The sequence below is a fragment of the Leuresthes tenuis genome, unplaced genomic scaffold, assembly GCF_036924035.1.
Source record: "Leuresthes tenuis unplaced genomic scaffold, fLeuTen1.0.hap1 SCAF_13, whole genome shotgun sequence".
Classification (NCBI taxonomy): Eukaryota; Metazoa; Chordata; class Actinopteri; order Atheriniformes; family Atherinopsidae; genus Leuresthes; species Leuresthes tenuis.
The window spans coordinates 22,331,747-22,350,121 of record NW_027325367.1 but is presented as its reverse complement, the minus strand read 5'-3'; the positions used below and the strand labels follow the sequence as shown (position 1 = coordinate 22,350,121).

At 38.2% G+C, this 18,375-nt stretch overlaps 1 long non-coding RNA gene across 1 annotated transcript in view; it reads left to right on the top strand.

The window, feature by feature from the left end:
- The first annotated feature begins 418 nt into the window (after positions 1-418).
- Positions 419-18,375, top strand: part of LOC140267408 (uncharacterized) — an 87,387-nt gene continuing 69,430 nt past the window's right edge. The window contains exons 1-2 of the long non-coding RNA XR_011907213.1: positions 419-529; positions 5,044-5,152. This is a non-coding gene — a long non-coding RNA (uncharacterized lncRNA). The remainder of the gene's footprint in view (positions 530-5,043; positions 5,153-18,375) is intronic.

The window sequence follows — 18,375 nt, the reverse complement described above, 5'->3', positions numbered from 1 at the left end:
TAAGATTTTCTAACAAGCCCCTGGTCGTCTCTGTGTGCAAATATTAATAACCCCGTGCGTAAAGTGTGAAATGTCTTAATCAGCCTCACCTTTTCAACAAACACGTTTGTTGTGAGCTACACAAAAACATAAGTATTTCCTTTGAGGGTAATCAGTCACCCACATGTGCTCACACCAGGATTTCAATTTTGGATGGGCCAGAATAATTTAGAATGGGCCACTATTTAATGGGAAAAAATAATACTTACTAACGTACATAGAGTTGGAAATTATCCCTGCCTGACTTGTTTGTGTTTATATTGCCTTCTGCTGTAGACGAGCTTTGACAGCGCGGTGCGCCGCTCTCTCTCCCGTTAAAAGTGAATGTCGCTCACACAGCGGGCCTCTCTCTTCTCTGTCACTGTCTCTCTCCTGTTACTCTTGTTGACCCTCTTCCTGCTGAGCCCACATCGCTTACCTAGCATATAGCTTGCCTAGCTGGTGGAGGTGCTGTGATGTCGCCGGTCCGGCCGTATCTGGTAACTCCGTTGTAAGTCTCTTGACATAGTTAGATGTCTGTCGAGCCATACTGTACTTGGCAGCGTTTTCCAGATTCGCTAAGTAGCTCTGGGAAACGCGGCCCTTATCTGTAAGCTAACAACAGATGAATGTGCTCAACCATTTCCATTTACTCGTTTACTCGCCTGTAAGCCTGGCTAAAATGCCAAACGTAAACTGTACAGAGAGGACACAAAAAGGCTCGCTGAGATTGATGCAGCGCCAGTAATGAGAGGGGACATACAGGAATCACACAGTATATGTTTAGTGTAGACAGGAGTACAGGCACGGTAACTGTGAGAACCACAGACAATACTGGCGCAGACTTCACGTTAGTAACCTAAAAATAATAACTTTCGTCTGACTAACGTGAAGTCTGACTAATAAAACATCCCCCTATATATATATATATATATATAGGGGGATGTTTTATTAGTCTTTATTATGAATGTAGATGTTGATTTTAATTATGAAAAATAATTCAATAATCACCCTGTCATTTAGGATGGGCCAGTTATACAAGTGGGTGGCCCTAGGCCCACCCATAACGCTGTGCATGGCTCACACCACCCCTGAGAGAGCAGTGTCACCCATAGTTGAGCCAACTCCCTGTTCAAAGGAGTTGTTTACTTGCTAACTGTTCATAGTTGAGTTCAACTCCCTGTTCTTTCCCAGTCTGCGCTTCACATCCACCTTTATGTCACACCACTTCTTCACCTCTGCTTGTGTGCGTTTCTCAGACCCCACAGCATTGACAGCCTTGCACACGCTCTCCCACCCACTCCTCTTATGTTTGCTGCTTATGCTGGAGGACAGCGTGCCAAAGAGCACATTTCTGCACGCCTCCACTTCAGAAAGTAGCACCTCCATCTTGTGAAGTTCTTCTTTGTTCCCGTCTTACTCATTCTTTTATCTTTATTGTCTGATCGTGCAGAGAGAGGAATCTCAGATGCAGGAAACTAAATACTGAGGAGGGTGATTGGTGAGTGAGTGCAGCTGAGGGGAGAAACACAGATGATGTGGATGAAGCTGATGGCAGGGCAAGAGAAACTTAGGAAAACATGGCAAAACTAAAGACTAAACATAAACTTACCACATGATAAACTCATAGACATGACAGAAATGTGCTTGGATTCATGCGTGCGCACAGATTCATTCACTCGGATATTTTTGTGCATTGGAGGGTTTCTGGGTTTGAGCGTACGCCATGTTTCAGTAGGAAATCCCCGCAAGTCTTTGCACATGAGGCCCCGAGATGACTCAGAACTTTCAGCTTCTAAATTCAGACAAAACTGAAGTTGTTATCTTTGGACATGAACGCTTCAGGGAGAAATTGTCTAGCTATATAGTTACTCTAGATGCCATTTCCTTGGCTTTTAGTACTACAGTGGGGAACCTTGGAATAATTTTTGACCAGAATTTACCATTTGGCGCACATATAAAACAGGTTTATAAGGCTGCCTTCTTTTACCTTCATAATATTGTTCAAATCAGAAACAACTTGTCTCAGAGTGATGCAGAAAAACTTGGATGCATGTGGATGCATTTGTTGCTTCCAGATTAGACAACTGTAATTCTTTATTACTGGGTTGTCCCAAAAATTCTCTGAAAACTTATCAGGTTATCCAAAATGCTGCAACCAGAGTTCTGATGAGGACTAACAGGAGAGATCACGTTTATCCAGTTTTAGCTTCTCTTCATTGGTTCCATGTTAAGTTCAGAATGGGAATTTAAAATTCTTCTCCTCACATATAAAGCTCGTAATGATCGAGCTCCATCATATCTTAAAGATCTCATTGTTAGATATTTTCCCAACAGAGCACTTTGCTCTCAAACTGCATGTTTACTTGCTAACTGTAAAACATTACTTTTTGATAAAGCTTATAGTTAGGGATGGCTCAGGTGACCCTGAAACATCCCATAATTAAGCTGCTATAGGCCTAGGCTGCTGGGGGGGCCTCTTATGTCACACCTTTCCTCGATATCAATATTATGCTTTAGGACAGTTGTGATGGTTGGCACATCATTAAACACACTGATAGTGACCAGTGAGGTTGGCTCTGGGGATGAAGATGATGGTCTGATGTTAGGCCCCATCTCTCAGCAGAGTCCAAGGCTGCCAAACTCAGTCTTGCTGGAAACATTACCTTCCTGACTAGGACATTTAACTGACCAGCAACAAAGTGATGTATTGTCTCTGGTCCATGGTCACTCCTGTTTGTTTAATGATGTGCCAACCATCACAACTGTCCTTAAGCATTATATTGATGTCGTTGAGACTAAACCCATTAAGCAACATCCATATTGCGTAAATGCTACAAAAAGACTTTTGATGAAGTCAGAGACATACTATATGTTACAACATGGATTTGCAAGACCTAGTTCTAGTCCATGGAGTTCACCATGTCTATTGGAGGCCAAAACTGACAGTTCTCCTCGTTTCATAACGGACTTTCGCAAAGTTAATTCTGTTACCATTCCTGACGCTTTACCCTTTACCCCGCATTGAAGACTGTGTCGACACCAATGGTACTGCACAATACATAAGCAAACTGGACTTTTTAAAAGGGTATTGGCAAGTACCTCTTACAGAGCGTGCCTCTGAAATATCTACTTTTGTTACCCCAGACCATTTCTTTCAATACACTGTGATGGCTTTTGGCATGTACAATGCACCTGCCACCTTCCAGCATTTGGTAAATACTGTTCCGTCTGGTATTATAAACTGTAATGCATATTTGGATGACCTCATTGTATATAGTACCACCTGGGAAGAACACGTAGCAGTGTTAAAATAAGTGTTCACACGGATTGCTAAAGCATCCCTTACTTTAAACTTAGGCAAGTGCGAGTTTGGGAAGGCAAATGTGTCACATTTGGAAAGACAGGTAGATCAGGGCCAAGTACGACCTGTTGATGGAAAAGTTACTTATATTGTTGCATTTCCTATCCCCTCAACTAGAAAGGCGCTGCGTCACTTTCTGAGTATGACTAGTTATTATCGGGATTTTTGTTGCAATTTCTCTACTGTTGTCCATCGTTTAAGTGCTCGTTTAAGTGCTCTCGCTTAACAGGTAAGACACATACAATATCTTCAAGTGTCTACCAACAAAACAAATACCATACAGGAGCAGAGCACCGGGGATTTTAAAACTGGTGTGATGTGTTCATATCTCTTAGTCCTGGTTAAAACTCTAGCAGTAGCATTCTGGATGAGCTGCAGATGCTTAATGCTCTTTTTAGGAAGTCCAGTTAAAAGACCATTACAGTAATCAAGTCTACTGGAGATGAATGCATGGATGAGTTTCTCCTGATCTTTTTGGGAGAGAAAGCCTTTAATTCTGTTGATGTTTCTGAGTAGGTAAAAAGCTGCCTTGGTGATAGCTTTGATGTGACTGTTGAAAGTCAGATCTGAGTCTATCAACACTCCAAGGTAACGAACTTGGTCAGTGATTGTAAGGGCCCGAGTCTCAAGATATTTACCAATGCTGACCCTCTTCTCTTTTCTATCAAACAGAATTATATCAGTTTTGTCTTCATTTAAATATAGTAAATTCTCTCTCATCCAGGTGTTTACTTCCTCCAGACACTGACACAGTACGTCTGCTGGGCAATCAGCTCTTTCTCTCAAATTCAGCCTATGTTCTGTCAATATTGAAGCACTTGCCTGGACTGGTAGACCGCTGGAAATCTGACAGCGACAGAAAGGGGTCGCAGAAACCCACAGAAAGATATTGTTTAATTCTCAATTATGCTGCTTGTAGAAACAGACTACGACAAATTTCTGTTCAAAACACATGAAGTAAATGTTGCGAGATTGTAGGAGGACATAAAGGCAAGACATGGGAGACAGATCTGGCCTATAAAAGACTAATAAAAAGAAACAATGAAACCACAGAGAGCACCAAAGAGACAGGATAGTAAAAAATGTATTAAAAAAAAGCATATATTGTATCTACGTATATCACAAAAAAAATTTGCTACAAGCAGCATGGTAGTTGATGGTAGTATGATACCTTTGGTTTGATCCATAAAGAAGACTTTCTTTCGTAAATAGTCCTTATTGTTTGTTGTGTATCTTCTGTCACAGTTTTTTAGTTGTGACGTAACAACTGCATATAACTGCACAATGAGGTTTTCCATATAATACATCTGGAGGTGGCCACACAGGTGGGAGAGCAAGCTGGAGTGCTACTTTCACAAACGTTTCACAGATTTTGTTATGTTGTAGGAATAGACATATTCAGATTACTGGCACACTTTCTGTGGCTGGACTGTAAATATTTCTATGATTTTTGAAGAAATTGTTAAGTCAATACCCAGTGAAATTTGAAAAACACTCATGTAACTGTGAGTATAGTAGTAATAACATATATACTTTGAGTAAATTAACAACAAGTGATACCAGAAAATTAAGTCCTTTTCGTTTGTTTTTGGTTTTTTTTGCAGACTGAAGATGTGCAGGGCTATAACTCAAACGTCTTTTTTTTTTTTTTGTGTTTCAAGGTTTACTGCAAACAAAACACTGAACATCAGTTTGTAATACTTTGGAAGGACTTTACAATTGAAGTCTTCACGGTGAGACCATTTTATCCTTCACCATGTCAATTGCAAGGTAAGCTGAAGAAACACGATACACACAAATGTTTAGGATGCTTTAAAAAATAATGCCATGAGTCGTTTTAGCTCTGCATAAGACTGGTGAATATAATAATCTAATATAATGAGAAAAAAGAAAGAGAAAAAAGAAAAAAAACTAAATCAAATCAATATGTGACATCATGTCAATGTCACAAATTCGCCTTACAGGGGTTTAAAATTTGTTCAGCACATGCTATGACCTCACGTCTTTGTCTTCAATGCAGCAAAAATTCCCCTTGGTACACTTACAAGAGTTTCTCAGGGTACTATACAGGAAGGTTGGGTTGTGGCTCTGTGGGAGTCATACTATTCCTCCTAGGACTTGTTCTTCTGTTGCCATTCTGTGTGTTTGGGCTTTTCATCGTGCTGCACAATTAATTCAGCCCTACAGTATAATGTTACAAATCAGTTCACCAGGAATATGTGGTTGCATGTACCTGATTGGTCAAGAAGTTTCTTTAAAGGAACACTAGATAATTTAGGGAACCCTAAAACTATATGCTTTTGACTTGTTTTGAAGTACATTCACTCTTTATATGGAGATTCAAAGCTCTTTTTCTGGGCTTTTGATGGGGTCTTAGTAGCCTCTTCACCATAAAAACAAATTGTCGGCTCCCACGGAAAGTTTTCTTTTCTTTTATGATAGTGGTGTTAGATCTCACAACCGCAGGGGGAGCCAAAGAGCAAGACAATGGTTAAATTCTGCACCGTTACTTTAAAGGGTGCCATCATGCAGCTGACATTGCATAAAAGTTTGATCGGGTTAACTATTTGCTATGGAAAACTATGGAAAACTATTTGCCATCAAGAGGTGACAGGGAAAACTTGTAGTTTCTTTTTTTTTTTTTTACCCTCTTGTCCTGTTCAGCATTATGGCAGCAGAATTGTAGTCTGAATGCCTTTGATGCCAAACAGATTTGCTTTGCCAAGGGAAGTTTTATAAATGTAAAGCTCCCCTTGATGCCCATTTATTTATTTCTGTTGACAATATATGACATGTAATAGAACTGAACCGGACCAGGGGACAAGGAAAGAAGAAGAGGAAAGAAGAGGAAACAGAACAAAAATAGAAACAAAAACCAGACAACCAGCTGCTACACCTGTAAAAAACAAAACAGACAACAATCCATGGCCTCTGAGGGGAATCCAGCCTTAGCGCCACCAGGAGCACCTGAAAGCAGACAAGCAGAGAAAAAACAAACACACAAACAAACAAAAACAAGCACAAGAAGCGGTAATCGCATACAACACAGCTGTGGATATAGATGACGAGAGACGACATGATAATACATCAACTGCTTAGCGAGCATGCTACTGGGCTAATAAATGTGTGTGTGTGTGTGAGACCATGCAACACCCATGGCACAGGACCTACATGATAACCGTGCTTAGTTATGAGTGTATAAGCGTACAGGGCCACAATCCACAACTCAAACGTCTTAATCGGAAGGTTTGCCTGCATTGTCCTGATGGAATATTAAGACAATCATGAAGAGTACAGTGTTTTATGCATTTTCATGTTTCCTTGTTATATAGCATAATGTAAAAATATTCATTTTTCATATGCAAAACATGACAAAAGTTCCAAATTAATGAAGTACATGTTTGGAGAAAAAAATCCTTGTGAACAGACCCTCAGGCCTCAGACGTTTGAAGTTCTTAGAAACAAGCGAATGGTAGTTTATTATAAATTCTGTTTGTAGTCTCATATAGTCATGTTAAAACCAAATGTGCTGTGTATACACATTTTCACACAAATAATTCACTTGAGTGGTGTTACTGGTATGTATTGTAATAGAGTATTCAAATAGCAACTGGAACAGGTAGATACAGACACTGTAATATTTATATTAAATTAATCAAAGTAAATGACAGCTGTTTTAGTTTTTTGGCAAATTGAGAAGTTGCAATGTCCAAATAAGAGCAAGAAATCACCTTGTAATTTCACAATTTGATTTCACAATTTGCTTTTACAACATTGACATCTGAAAGAAAAATGGCAGTGAATGACAGTGGAAATCCCATAGCTATTCCATAGCTTGTGTTTTATTTGCACAACAGTTAACCTGGGCAATGACATGAAGTAAACATTAAGTAAACCATCTTTATCTTAATTAATTAATTGTCACATGATTTAGGCAAAAACATTTTACAGCATGGTGCACAAAACTCTGAAACGTTGTTACATCATCATTTTGTTATTTCAGTTAGGTTGTAGGATGCAGTGGTCTGATTAAATGTTTAAAGTTTTGTTTCAAACAAATTCGTGCTTCAAGAAGTCCCAAGTGACAAAGACTTAAAATACCATTTCACAGTTTCCCTTACAACACTGTAACATAGAACTTTACATACATACATAATAATATAACAAATTACGAGATACATGTCATGCTCCTATGTGTGATTGTTGGATTGTTATGCATTACTGTGAAATGATTCCACTGCCTCATTGCTGCTGCTGCTGCTGGATGTCGCAGTCTGTGAAACATGGTAGCTATCTGAAAGACAAAAACCCGAATGTTGATGAAGTTGATTCAGGTAAAAAGAAAGGCTGCTTTATGTAAAATCACTTACATCTTCTTCCACGGAGTCGACTTATCAAATTTATTCCACTGAAAGAGGAAATGCCCCCAGTTGTGCTCTATGGTAGAAAGTGTTTGTAAAAGTAAGGGAATAGGTTTAGATTTTGAATTAATTTAATAAGGCAACAGTTCTGTAACAGGCTCTTTAATATCTATTTTAATTCAACAACAGGTAAAATCCACAAAATTACTAAGATAACTAGCAAAATACACTCATTAGCTTGGTTATGTAATTAAAAAAATAAAGACTTACTCTTGTTGCATTAGAGCCAGTACTTAGTGAGGGTACTCTTCTTGAGAGGAGAGAGCGGATCTAAACAAAGAAATTCATGACATTCATAACTTTATTTACAGTTTAAAAAATAAGTTATCTTACTGGGGAAAAAAAGCTTATATTATTGGAAGTGAGATACGATCATTTATTCTAAAATCTAATGGCTAAGGTTTCTTCTTCCCACTCTTTGGTCCTGTGAGTAAATGTATTAACACAGAATACTGAGCTCCATGTAACTTTGAATATTAGGAAAAGGTGATGCCTTATAAATGGGATTCTTTTGGAACCTGTGTTTTTAGCCAGCATCAAGCAGCCATCAATTGTATTGCTTTTTAAGGTTAATTTTATGAAGTTACAAGAGTATGACAAAAAAATTATCAAGATAAAACTTTACAGGAAATGCAAAGGAATAGAAATAAATGTGAAAAAACACATTTCTTTTAGTTGTATATTGTTTTTTTCTTGCAATGCAATATCTTTATTGCTTTTACTTTTTTACAACTTTTTTACAACTACAAATAGTTTTCCCCACTCCATATTGTTTTTGATCTTACCATTGCTCAGTTACTTTGGTCATTTGCTTTTGCTGTTTCTATTTCTATTTTTATGTTTTTTTTTATTTTATTTCTTTAGTGAATTTTCTTTTTCCATTTCTAAAACTGGTTTGCTGTTTCCCTACTGCATGTGCTACTAGTAGCAATCATAGTGCAATTGCTGCAACTTTCCAGTAAGTGAAGCTAACCACTCAATTATGCCTATCACTTGTTCAGTTAGTAGAGGATGAGTGTTAAATCCTTGTTTACATTAATAATTTTTCCTCTTACAATAGGTTGGTATCTTGGCCAAAATAGGATACAATACTTGGGGAAGAAGATTTGTTTCCCATATGTGTGCACCCGGGCTTTAGCAGGAGCCTTTCAATGGACACAACTTGCTTCAGTCTTCCATCCCTAAAAATGCTACTGCAATCATATTGTGCATTCTCAACACTGCGCAACCTCTTCTTCTGATACCAGTGTCATACTTTGCATGACAAGACTGTGTTACATCCTACTGTAAAAGCTTCCAAACTTTTGCTGGAGTAAAGAAGGATTCATGTGTACAGGGATTAAAAATGTATCCTGATCAGCTTGAGTGTCAAGTGTTAGGAAGAGGTTAATAGTTAGCTTCAGTGACCTGAAAGTTAAGAACAATACAGAAAGTGTAAATACAAAACTGTAAACAAAAACTTAGGCCCATCAGTGTCTGCACCAACACAGTACATATTTTCTTTTAGTCTGTGATAGAGTCTAATTTGCAGTCATCTGTTTTGGCAGCAGCATCAGAATTTTTCTTTGATTTATGTTTTCTTCCTTGCTTGTTTGATCTATCTTATACTTCTTATAATTTTCTTATCTTTGTATTTATTCTTTGAATAATTCCAATTTATATTTCCTTCTTCATTATTTAATTCTTTTCAGGGTTACTCTTTTTTGTGACAATCCAATCATCTCATATCTTTCTTGTTGGCTTAAAATCTTAGGCCCATAGCTACCTGTCTAAGGTCTTCAAAATGTCTCAGACTTCTTTTTCAGCTGGGAGTTTTATACATCGGACAAAAAAGAAAAAAAACATATTGATCTTCCATTTTATATTTGTTATTAAAGGTGTTATTAAAAATTGGGTTCTTAGAATGCCAAAAGAATTAGTGACTAAAAATGCATCCTGCCTAGGACAAAACCAGAAACAATGTTTTTTCCTTGTTATGCTACCTGTGAAAATAAGATGTAAGAATCATTCTCCATAATATTAGCTAGTCTTTAAAAATCAACATACCTTTGAATCAAATAGTGTCCCGAACACTAAAATGAAGAAACCCTGAGGAAAATCAAGCATTTCTTAATTAAAAAGGCACAACAACAAAACAAATTGAATCGAATTGCATAATTAAATTGCTCATTTTTCAAGTACCTGTAGTGAGTTGAAGAATGCAAAGGCAATGTGGATTCCCTTATTATCTGATGATATCATGGTTCCAACTCCCAAAGACCAGGTTAATCCAAATAAAGGAGTCAAAATGGCCACACATCTTAAGATGACCACAATGGTATGTTTTTCATCTGGCCGGGCATTGTCTCCCATGCCTCTTCTCAGCATTTTGAACAAGACTACGATTACGATCAAAATGTTGATCAAAACTATGGCCAAGGCAGGTATCACCAAGGCCAGCAGGGTCCGTGTCTCGTCCCAGTTTAACCAGCAAGCATAATCTTTTCTTATATATTCTTGTTTCGGTGCTGTGACAGCAATAGTAATGATAGTTATAATCAGCGGGCAACCATAGCCCAAAGTGAAGCCAATGGCTAACATGGTTGACTTGGACATGTGGGAGAAAACCATGACTGTTCGGTAAAACAGCAGAAGCCCGGACACAAGCATCCAAAAGAAAAGAGCAAGGTAAAAGAAGTGCATAAAAAATGTTGCTGCAGTGCATTGTTCAATTGGAACATCATAGTCCTCTCCTGGGTTTTCAGTGGGGTTCTTAGCAACAAAAGCACCAATGATAAAACAAATGTCAGCAATCAACAGACACAGAGCAGTATTGACGATGGAAACATGACGCATGAAAGCAGTACTATTTTTCGTTATGGCTTTCCACACATATCCTTCAACAATGAGACATATTACTAAACATGCCAGGGATATTCCAACTCCAATATACGTGATTATATCCAAGAGGGTTCGCAATGATTGAGGAACGTCTGTTGACATCAGAAGTGAGAAGGATGTAAGGTGGTTGCAGCGACAGGTAACTGTGTTGTTTGTGTGGGATTCAACTTGGCACCCCTTGTCATCCCAAGCACCGAGGTTATTAAGGAGTGTAAAATTCCAAAAGACACACTGTTGGTTCAGTGACAGGCTGCTATTGAGAGTGGTGTATTTCAGGGTGACATGTTGAATACTTTCACTTATTTTGACAATCACTACAGCAGCATTGATGGCATTACTGGTGTCAGTTTCATTGCTGGTGGAGTTAAGAAGGTTGATGTTGAATGAGGAGTTCCGTGTTGGCATAACATTATTAAGGGTGGAAAGAATGATAGTAGTGATAAAGACATTCATGATGCCTGTCTCTGGAATAGTTATGGAAAAATTGGAATTCAGTGTTTCTGCAAAAGAGTTGTTAAACACAGTTCTGTTTAGTTGGATCCGTTGAGTCTTGATTGCTAATGTTTCATCCAGTCCATCAGAGAGTCTTTCTAGTGAACCCAATAATACTGAGCTGGCATTTAGGGTTTCATTTGCATTCAGAAATTCCCAGGACTCTTTTGCATCATCAGCAATGATAACATCAACAGTGTCCAGTACATTCTGTAGAACAGATCAAATTGTTATTTACCGCCAGGATCACGATTAATAGTTAAAGGAAACCAAGTGGAATGCATGACTTACCTGCATAACATCTTTGCTAACATCAGTGGAAACAGTTGCAATGGTATTTACAATGTCAACAATAGTTGAAATTGTTGCAGATGAATTTGAAATTTCGTTTTTTTCATCCTGGACAGTCTTACTTAGATTTGTGGCAAATTCCTTCACTTCTTCTGTAACCAGATCCTGAGACAATTAAACAGTTAAAAAGTAATTTTTTACACCACATTGTGAGTGCAAATTCTTCTTCTTGATAAATGCAGAGATGTTTTATCCCAAAAGCAAGAGCTACAAAAAAACTATTTCAAATTAAGGCCAAAAAAGTGCAAAAACAAAATAGAATGTGCTGTTTTTAAGTTGAAATAAAGCCAATGTGGCTTATTATCCCAGTCTAGGAACCAATGAAGTTCCTCTTGGGGAAATGGTCAGTGTCTCTGGATTTCTGGTGCGCCTGCTGAACTACAGATATTTACAGTTTTACTCAGTGGTCACTGATTGACATTGTATACTAGGTGACATACAACAAAGATACCCGAAGGGAACTGCATTTGAAATGTCACTATAACTACCAGAATACTCAAAAATGAGTTCAGGATGGGTCTGTCAGGAGAAATACCTCCAGTGACCTTGAACAAAAGTGAATTTATGTAACTTTTGAAAAATAAAATATTCTTCCTCACACATTAAAATTTGGAGAAAATAATCAATATAATGACCATGCGGTGCACACAGGGATCTTAATACTCCATTTAGTCAGTTGACCCATAGCTTATTGTGATAATGTTTGCAAAACTAACAAATTTTGTTTTAAGATACTAATTACTAACTGGCGTTGCTACTCCTCCTTGCTTATGGTAGATTTACATTTTATATCAACATGTCATTAATAACCAGTTCAATCAAATAAAAATGGTGTGTTTACTCCTGTTATTACTTTTCAGCTGTCTCAGACCTTTAAGGCTTCCTCCTATCTTTTAGTTCTCATAACACTGTGTGGCTAGTGAGATTGTCTTTGTCTACTGTCTGAACTCAGTTTCTCATAACATTGTGTGGCTAGTAAAAGATAGTATCATTTTTTTAACTCAGACAACTCTGAGTCAGCTTCTGGATAGGTTGTGCGGACTTGTCTCCTTGCTGCAAGAATAAATGTGTAGTGTTAACTCTCTCCAGCGACTCTGAGCCTAATTTTGAGAGATTGTTTCTGACAGCTTGGTCCTTCAAGCCAGATCTCAACATCCTTTCCACCATCCAGGTACAGGGTTGAAACCGTGCACGGGGGAGACCGGGACTCCTAACAAAAGACCTCCAGCTAAATTGCTGTTATTCAGAGGCCAGCTTCCACTGGAAGGGGGAAAGGTGATGAGATCTTATTTTTGAATCAGTGGCCAGAGTCGCTGGATTTGTGGACTTACCAGTGCATTTATGGTAAGGAAGAAAAATCCTTTGTGTTGCTGTTGTTGGCGAAAAATAGTGTGATTATTTAACTAAGACCTTTGCAAAAAATTGTGATTATTTCACTAACAACTGTTAAACCAATGAGATTAAATTACACTGCATTTAACTAAGACCTTAAAAAAATTAGATATGATTTTACTAATAACTGTTAAACCAGTGAGGTTAAATTAAACCGTATTTAACTTCAACCTGTAAACAGTGAAGTGAGTAAACAGTATTATATTCAACTGAAACCCACTCCTCCAGTGAAGTCCAATATTAAAGTTAATATTCAACAAAGACCTATTCAATAAAAATGTGTGATACTTAACTAAGACGTGTAATTAGTGGAAGCATTGCTATTTTTTTTGCAAGCAAGTGCAGCTAGGTACCAGAGGGGAGTAGCTTTTAACTAGTACCATATAAGACCTATAAAACAAGTGAAGTTAAAGGTGAGCGAGTCCTGTGTGAGAAGACTACAGGAATAAATAACTCTGTGCAGCACGTTAAAATAAGAATATCTTACGAAAGATCGCGATGAGGAAGACACGATAAATAAATCCAGTTTTGTTTGTTTGTTTGTTGCTATGCATATGTTTTCTATGTATGTATAAACTATGTTGGGTGGTAGTTATTCAGTAGAGTCTCAGTGAAACAACTTCTGAAGGTTAACCTTGTGGTGATAACAAACTGTCTAGCTGTGCTGTGGAAACTCAACGGTGACAACAGAAGCAGTAGTTTCATTGATCGGACCAGTTGCTCGGATTAACTCCATTCAAACTGGTAGGCTACTGAGGGGAGAAAAATGGGGAATACCTGTTTAAAAGCTAACCGGGAGTTAAGTTGGAGTGTTAAATACATGTTTCAGCCAAACCCAGATAATGTTAAATACTGAGACAGATGGGGAAAAAAAAATTGGTTTTAGTGTTGTACAATACACAAAATTAGAGAAGGATATAGAGAAAGCAGGCCATACACTTTTTTTATGAAAATGATTAGGTTTGAAAATACCCTGTGTTCTAATTTTCATGATCTGTTGAACAGATTAAGTCTCTTAAATGTTTTGAATACCATTGCTCCTGTCAATATTAGAATGGTTAAAAGTAGGCAAAAGGGGCCAAGGAGAAAAGAGTCGGTCAGGACACAGACAAGGGAGTGCCGGAGAGCCGAAAGGAAATGGCGCAAGTCAAAGCTCCAGGTTCATTATAAGATTTTCAAAGAAAAGTTATGCGTGTTCAACCAGACTTTGCATAGAACGAGGGAGAGTTATTTTTCTGAAATCGTCAAAAACTGCAGTAACAACTCTCGTGTCCTGTAGCAAATATATAGTAACTATATCATAAAATATTTCATTGTCAGATCTTTAACAGCTTAAATAAAGAAATTGTTTAATCTGTTGACAACCTGTAAAGGGACAGAGATGATGTTTTCACCAGTTAATATTTATTATCAGTATTTATATTTGATCTTATTAAACCACTTAACTATTTAACTGCAGCACATCAGCATAGAAAATGCTGCTCTGTTCTCATAACAGAGCAGCAAGTGCTTTACAGAAAGGTTTAAAGTGAGTTAGAGTATTAGGATATTATCAAAAACACAGCAAAAATGTGCTAAGGGAGTCAAATATCACCAATGACTTTCTTAAAGGGAACTCCGGTATTTTTAAACCTAGACCTTATTTCTGGCATGAAATATGTTTATCTGCTCACCGAGAACAGTTTACGAAAGTCGGAGTCTATCAGAAGCTATTTAGATAACTCGCAATCTGTGTATATCCATATAATGGAGTGAACAGGGCATGGACGATGCAGCCTCTAAATAAGGCATTATCTGTCTTTATTTCACCAATAGTTTAAGAAGAATGAATGAACGAAGGTGTACTATAGCTCTGTTAGCTCATAGGCGCTGTCATGTGGCTACTTGCGGCTATAGGAGAGCTAATGGAGGGATTTCTGCACAGGCACTCTCCTGGGACGACTTCATCCACACGCCCCCCTGGAGCACAGTTTATTTACTCCTTTCTCTGTGACAGTCGGCTAACTTCACACAAAGTTTGCTACTGCTAGTTTTGTGAAACATGGCAGGATATTTATCAAAATAGTTATCAATTTGACAATTTGAACGACGACTTTGAGTAAGATAGATGTTCTTACTGGAGTGAATGAGCCGTGCTGCAGCCATGCGTGTTGATGAAGTCGTCCCAGTAGAGGTGTGTGTAGAATTCCTTCCATTAGCTCTCCAAGTAGCCACATAACAGTAGCTATGTGCTAACAGAGCAATAGTACGCGTTCGTTCATTCATTCTTCTTAAAGACAGATAATGCCTTATTTAGAGGCTGCATCGTCCCTGCCCTGTTTACTCGTTATATGGATATACGCCTATCGCGATTTATCTAAATAGCTCCCGAAGGACGCCGACTTTTGCCAAACTGTTCTCGGTAAGTAGACATATTTCATGCCAGAAATAAGGTCTAGATTTAAAAATACCGGAGTTCCCCTTTAAAGAGGGAAACTCAGAGAAATTTAAAGACAGCTGTAGTGAGTCTGAGTCATAATGAGTCAAGTCAAGGTTTGTTTTTGTGGTGCATTTAAAAACAGCCACAGTGACCAGAGAACTGTACAAGTGGAGTAATATATCAATACTATTAGCAGTTTCTAAGCCTGTGTCCCGATTTATGCTTTGATTCATGTCTTGGCTCGTCATTTCATGTTTTATTTTGAAATATTAACTTCCCTCTCGTTTCAGGTACCTTGCCCTTCCTCCTGTGTCAAGTGTCTGATTGTCTTCCCTGATTCCCAAAGTGTTTCCACCTGTTCCCCTTGGCTCCTCTTGTGCTCAAATAGGCTGCGTCTCCCTTGTCTTGTGCCAGTGTGTTGCCTCCAATCATGAGCCTCACTCTTGCGTCTTGTTCCACAGTTATCTATAGATTCCTTGAGCCTGCAGTCGAGCAATCCTCCTGCAGAGCGTGTCCTTTGTTTTATAAAATTATTCCATAGCTTTTGTTTAGACAACGGTAATTTCTATAGCCTGTTTCTGTTCCTCCGTTTTTTGGAGTGATTTTGTGTTTTGTATTTCAGTTATCCTGTTGTGCCTCCGTTAAAGGAATGCTTTAAGTTCATTGTTAAAGTTTCATAGTGCCTCGGTTTTTGAGAGAGCGTCTTTTGTTTAAGTCCACCTCAGTAGGAGAGCTGAGGGGAGAGTTTATTTTGTTATCTTTAATAGCCCTTTGTTTTCCTCCTAGAATGGAGAGGTTTTGGTTTGGTCATTTTTATAGTTGCACTCTCCTCAAGCCATAGTTATTGAGGAGAGTGCTCAGGATTTTCACAGTGTCTTTGTTTGCTCTGTCTGGAGATCCTTCAACCTGTTGTTATATCAATAAACATTCTTGCCTTTGAAAACGACCCTGCACTTGTGTCCTGTGTACTCGAGGCCATGACAGCAGATAAATATTAATTAAACTAAACAGTAAAACAATCAGTGGGTTTACATGATGAGATTAACTCGATTATAGCTATAGTTGGGTTATGCTCCTTATCTGAGCAAGGGTAATTATCCTTGGATATATGGCGGTGAATGAATCGAATCACTGGCACAAAGCGTGCAATACCACAGTGGCGCTGAAATGTACCCATTTCAACTATCGCTAATTGAGCCACTTCCGGTTGATGTCTTCAACACCAACAACAACAAAACTAAGGCATTCGAGAAAGATGGCGAAAGAAGACCAAGATGAAGCTGCGTCCCTCTACATTTGTGATGAGCATTGTTATGGCACAATGGCGCATTCGCCATCGCATTGTTTGTTTTATTTCTGACGGCGATGACAGCAACAGAAATATCGTCTCCTTCGACTTCCGGATGACGATCGTGGGAAAAAATCTTGAGCATGCGCAGAACGCTCGATCCTATCCACTGTCGTCTCTAGGCACGTTAAGTGGGCAATCGGATCAAGTTATCCTGGGGTCTTAATTCGATCACAAGTAACTTGATCCGTTTCGATTTTTTTGTCGGATTAAGCTTGTTACATGAGCTGAATAACTCAATCTTATTTTAATTTAGCCATTAATCCGATCCGATTACCCGCATGTAACCGCACTGAGTGAGTAGAATGAGTAAAATCTAAATAAACCATCAAGTGATATGCAAAAAGCAGCCACACAAACAGAATGACAGATGTGGCAAAATAAAGGTGCCATAGTCTAACTTATACGAGTGACCTGAAGGAAAACCCATATTGCCAAGGAGCTTGTTTAAATATCCCCACAGGGAACCAATGGTAGCAATAATAAACAAGGTTTTCAAATATTTTTTGACTAATGTAGTGAACTCAAGTGTGGATTTAATACAAAACTTAAACCTTTAGGAGGCTCAGCAACATTCCTGTGTGGTAATGTTTGTGTAAGGACCAGATGGGGGATTTCTACACAAAGGAAGAGACCGAGATCATCTAATTTACAAGAACCTTTGCCCTATGGAAAGTATTTGGGGAGTTTCTCTTCCCCTAGACATGCCGCATAAACTTATGTGTATGCATTATGACCTAGTGCTAACTAAGCTGAACAAACAAAGAACTCTTTTTGGGAGACATTGGAGAATCAACAGACTAACTGGACTCACTTCCTTATCTGGACAAAAATAAATCAAAGAGGACATTTGCTTTGACCCAGCCAGATGAGAGACAGACGTCTCATGGAATTCTCAAAATGACTCAGATTCACTTTCAGTTGAATCGTAAAACTGTATTAAGTATGCCATATATCTTTGTACATTTTCTTTCAGGTTCTCCGTGAAATCACGAGCTGCACTTTAAGATCTTTTTCATGATTGTACTTGGAAAAATAATGAAGAAATCATTATTTTGGAAAATGACTAATTTGTCTAAGGAGCCACATTGCCCCCGAGTGGTCTGTAGTATTGAATCGTTAAATCTAAATTAAGTGGACATTTATATGAAGTAATGCAACTGTTAACCAGTGTTTCTTTTTGTATTCCATGGTTAACACAGAAAAATAACAGTGTTGGTTCATTATTCATATGTCATAACTGTGTCATTAAGATTCACAATTGCTGCCTATGTTATGTTATGTTGTTATTTGACGCCTTTATATCATACGTGTCATATCTTCAATATCTTAACAAGTTGTGGTTTTCAGAATCCTCCAGACAAATGTGTGGTAAGACAAAGAATGGAGAAACTAAGTTTTCTTTGTTTTATCCAACATGTAACACGAGAATTAGATTGTCCTACGTTACATGCCCAGGCAGACGCCACAACAACTTCAGGTATATCATTGGGTGAAAGTGGAGCGTAAGCCTGTGTCATGCCCCTCCTCTGCAAATCAAACTTTGGAAACCTGTGAGAAAATTAGAGAGAAGAAGAAGAATCAGGAAGAAGATGGAAAGACTAATAAGAGACAGAAAGATGAAAGTATCCACTGTGAAGGCGCTGCCACCAAGCTATAGAAGCCAAAAGAGGGAACACATCCAACCTCA